We start from the raw sequence: 5,174 nt of genomic DNA, 5'->3' as shown, positions 1-5,174 counted from the left end.
CTGCCGATGCAGGGGATATGGGTTTGTGCCCCGGTCCGGGAAGATCCCACATGCAGCGGAGCGGCTGGGCCCGTGAGCCATGGCCGCTGAGACTGCGTCCGGAGCCTGTGCTCCGCAACGGGAGAGGACACAACAGTGAGAGGCCTGCGTACCCCCCCCAAAAAAAAAAAAAAAGATTGGTCTTCTGTTGATCTAAGATGATTATTTTGTAAAAGACTTTCTAGTGCACAAGACAAAACTGTGTCCAACTGTGTATGGCCACCAATTAGTTTTCTTTGTTTTTACTTTGTCTTTTGCTATCTGTGTTATGACTCGATGGGGATTTGTGTTTATATAAATTTTATTTGTATGATTTCATGTTAAACCTCAAATAAATGCTTCCCTATGTGATTTGTTTTCTGCGTCAGGTACTAAAGAACTCTGTAAATGTGTAATTTTAAATAAGCAATAATTAAGGCACAGTTTGTTTTGTAAGGAGTGTTGATCCATAAGGAGAAATTGTGGTGCTTTATGAATAGCCAGCTACAATGTCTACCCTGTTCCCCTTTTTTTTAGGTGTATTCTATGCTTTAAGGCTTCATTTCCCTGTTAACTGAGGCTTCCATCATACCTTTAAGTAATGTTGTTTCCTCTCTGTATATCTGGAGACTTTGTCATGAAAGTTTCTGTGATGTAGTTATAGTGTTGTGATTAGTGGAAACTTTCTAGTAGACCATAAGTCTTCTGGTTATATCTTGAAAAGTAACTTTTTCTTTTTAATTTATTTTTATTTTTAAAATTTTTGGTTGCATTGGGTCTTCGTTGTTGTGCGAGGGCTTTCTCTAGTTGCAGTGAGCCGGGGCTACTCTTCATTGCGGTGCACGGGCTTCTCATCGCGGTGGCTTCTCTTGCTGCAGAGCAGGGGCTATAGTGTTGTGATTAGTGGAAACTTTCTAGTAGACCATAAGTCTTCTGGTTATATCTTGAAAAGTAACTTTTTCTTTTTAATTTATTTTTATTTTTAAAATTTTTGGTTGCATTGGGTCTTCGTTGTTGCGCGAGGGCTTTCTCTAGTTGCAGTGAGCCGGGGCTACTCTTCATTGCGGTGCACTGGCTTCTCATTGCGGTGGCTTCTCTTGCTGCAGAGCAGGGGCTCTAGGTGTGCGGGCTTCAGTAGTTGTGGCATGCGGGCTCAGTAGTTGTGGCACGCGGGCTCAGTAGTTGTGGCTCGTGGGCTCTAGAGAGCAGGCTCAGTCGTTATGGCACATGGGCTTAGTTGCTCCACGGCACGTGGGATCTTCCTGCACCAGGGCTCGAACCTGTGTCCCCTGCATTGGCAGGTGGATTCTTAACCACTGCGCCACCAGGGAAGTCCGAAAAGTAACTTTTTAATGGCACAAAGCATGCTGGTAGCTCCTTTGATGAATAGAAAATATTTTACTTTGCTCTGTCTCTGGAAAGGCTTTTGTTATGATTTGCTGTATTCAGTGGTCTGCTAGAAAGATCTTTGGCTAATCGTAATACCATAACTTTGTTTTCTTGATTAAAATGTCCACATATACCCAGGGGAAAAACACTTAAACTGTGTTATGGGAGCTACAGTTTAAGAATATCAGATGTAGTTACATTTAACACAAGGATTTTGGCAAATAAGTATGAAGTTATTAAAGTTTGAACAAAAGTTAGATTAAAATATTTGAAGTAGTGGCTGAGTAGCTAAATTGTATACTATTCTATATGGGTATTCTATTGTATTCTAGTACTGGTATTATGTCACAGCAAGTACCAAACTAAGCAAAATATTTTCTGTTGGGGCATTGTTAGGAGCTATACTGGATGTTAACTGTGATGTGGTGTGAGTTCTTGGAAAAAGTCATGGTAGCAGGTATCATCATTTTTAGTGCAGTTAGTGCATGAGCTCAGTAGTTAAGCATATCCATATTCAGACATAAGAAGGAATAGTGGGCAAAGGTATTCCTTAAATCTTATGTAAATGCAAATCTAAGTGTGACCAAGTCGTGTCATTATAACAGGTCTTCCTGGTGCATTAAAGAGAAAAACGGTTCAGCTCTAGATTTTGGAGGATGTCCTGGGTAAATTTAAGTTTTGAATTTTACATTCATTGTGGTTATTGAATTTAATGTTTTTGTCTTTTTTCCTGTGGTTCCACGCTAGCCATTAGGATCGGCATACATTTCAACATGTGGCATAGGTGACCTCACCTTCAACCAAGTGCAAATTTTTTTATACTAATGAACCTACCTTTTTTGGTTTTATTTGGTGCCTGCAACTTTCTTTGTTCCAATGATGTTTGTACTTGCTGGGCTATCAAGTTACAATGCTTTGGGGCTTGTTTTGCTCCTGTTTTGCCATTTGACCTTACACCTAGGCCAAGTACCAATGTTGGCTATTGCAAGGGATTGTTTAACTCTTTCAACATGCAACCTTAGAGAACAGAAAGGAGATTTTCACTTTAAGTTATGTTGTCAAAGTCACTAGGTGCAGTGTCTTTAGGGCAGTGAATCCTGTAAGTTCAAATTTATGATTAGGTGACAGGTTGACATTGAGATTGTCCTTTCCCTGATCAAAAATGAATAAAGGCTTTTTAAACAAACAAACAAAAATTGGCACCTGATTTCCCTCCCTTGAGTGTGGAATGTACTTAGTGACAGACATCTAATGAATAGAATATTGTAGAAGTGATGGTGTGTGATTTTCGAGATTAGGACGCAAAGGCATTGTGCCTTCTTCCTCGCTCTCTCTCGAATCACTTGCTCTGGGGGAAGCCAGCTACCGTGATACTCAAGCAATCCTATGGAGAGACTCACATGGCAAGAAATTGAGGCCTCCTGCCAGCAGCCATGTGAGTGAGCCATCTTGGAAGCAGGTCTTCCAACCCTAGTCAAGCCTTCAAATGACTATATCCCCTGCTGATATCTTGACTGAAACCTCATAAAAGACCCTGAAACAAAAATCACCAGTTAAGCCACTCCCAAATTCCTGACCCATAGAGACTATAGATAATAAATCTTGGTTACCTTAAGTCACCGATTTTGGGGGTAATTTCTTGTGAGACGATAGGTGACTGATATACCGAGCCTCAGAGGTCATGGAACATCATTTGCTGCATTCTATTGGTTAAGGGCTCAGATTCAAGGGGAGGGGACACTGACCTAGGCACTCAGTGGGAAGAGGGTCAAAATGTTTGCAGACATGGTTTAAACTGCCATAGAATGTTAGTTTAGTGTACCTGCAAAATATAATTGGGGAGGCAGCCACCAAATACCTAGAAATGCAAGTCCTTTGCAGCACATGTAACATTTGTAATTAAATAATCATTTGTGTAATTTCTGGATGGATTTCTGTTGTCCTACCGGAACGTGGATTTGCATCTGTTTTGTTCATTCCTATCCCCAGAGCCTTGCACGGTGCTTAACGGATACTACATGCTCACAAGATATCTGTCGAACAAATGTGCAAGCACGTGGGATCTTCCTGCACCAGGGCTCGAACCTGCGTCCCCTGCATTGGCAGGTGGATTCTTAACCACTGCGCCACCAGGGAAGTCCGAAAAGTAACTTTTTAATGGCACAAAGCATGCTGGTAGCTCCTTTGATGAATAGAAAATATTTTACTTTGCTCTGTCTCTGGAAAGGCTTTTGTTATGATTTGCTGTATTCAGTGGTCTGCTAGAAAGATCTTTGGCTAATCGTAATACCATAACTTTGTTTTCTTGATTAAAATGTCCACATATACCCAGGGGAAAAACACTTAAACTGTGTTATGGGAGCTACAGTTTAAGAATATCAGATGTAGTTACATTTAACACAAGGATTTTGGCAAATAAGTATGAAGTTATTAAAGTTTGAACAAAAGTTAGATTAAAATATTTGAAGTAGTGGCTGAGTAGCTAAATTGTATACTATTCTATATGGGTATTCTATTGTATTCTAGTACTGGTATTATGTCACAGCAAGTACCAAACTAAGCAAAATATTTTCTGTTGGGGCATTGTTAGGAGCTATACTGGATGTTAACTGTGATGTGGTGTGAGTTCTTGGAAAAAGTCATGGTAGCAGGTATCATCATTTTTAGTGCAGTTAGTGCATGAGCTCAGTAGTTAAGCATATCCATATTCAGACATAAGAAGGAATAGTGGGCAAAGGTATTCCTTAAATCTTATGTAAATGCAAATCTAAGTGTGACCAAGTCGTGTCATTACAACAGGTCTTCCTGGTGCATTAAAGAGAAAAACTGTTCAGCTCTAGATTTTGGAGGATGTCCTGGGTAAATTTAAGTTTTGAATTTTACATTCAGTGTGGTTATTGAATTTAAGGTTTTTGTCTTTTTTCCTGTGGTTCCACGCTAGCCATTAGGATCGGCATACATTTTCACATGTGGCATAGGTGACCTCACCTTCAACCAAGTGCAAATTTTTTTATACTAATGAACCTACCTTTTTTGGTTTTATTTGGTGCCTGCAACTTTCTTTGTTCCAATGATGTTTGTACTTGCTGGGCTATCAAGTTACAATGCTTTTGGCCTTTTGCTCGTGTTTTGCTATTTGACCTTACACCTAGGCCAAGTACCAATGTTGGCTATTGCAAGGGATTGTTTTAACTCTTTCAACATGCAACCTTAGGGAACAGAAAGGAGATTTTCACTTTAAGTTATGTTGTCAAAGTCACTAGGTGCAGTGTCTTTAGGGCAGTGAATCCTGTAAGTTCAAATTTATGATTAGGTGACAGGTTGACATTGAGATTGTCCTTTCCCTGATCAAAAATGAATAAAGGCTTTTTAAACAAACAAACAAAAATTGGCACCTGATTTCCCTCCCTTGAGTGTGGAATGTACTTAGTGACAGACATCTAATGAATAGAATATTGTAGAAGTGATGGTGTGTGATTTTCGAGATTAGGACGCAAAGGCATTGTGCCTTCTTCCTCGCTCTCTCTCGAATCACTTGCTCTGGGGGAAGCCAGCTACCGTGATACTCAAGCAATCCTATGGAGAGACTCACATGGCAAGAAATTGAGGCCTCCTGCCAGCAGCCATGTGAGTGAGCCATCTTGGAAGCAGGTCTTCCAACCCTAGTCAAGCCTTCAAATGACTATATCCCCTGCTGATATCTTGACTGAAACCTCATAAAAGACCCTGAAACAAAAATCACCAGTTAAGCCACTCCCAAATTCCTG

The sequence above is a fragment of the Physeter macrocephalus genome, chromosome 8 (genome assembly GCF_002837175.3).
Source record: "Physeter macrocephalus isolate SW-GA chromosome 8, ASM283717v5, whole genome shotgun sequence".
Classification (NCBI taxonomy): Eukaryota; Metazoa; Chordata; class Mammalia; order Artiodactyla; family Physeteridae; genus Physeter; species Physeter macrocephalus.
Note: the sequence above shows the minus strand (reverse complement) of the source record.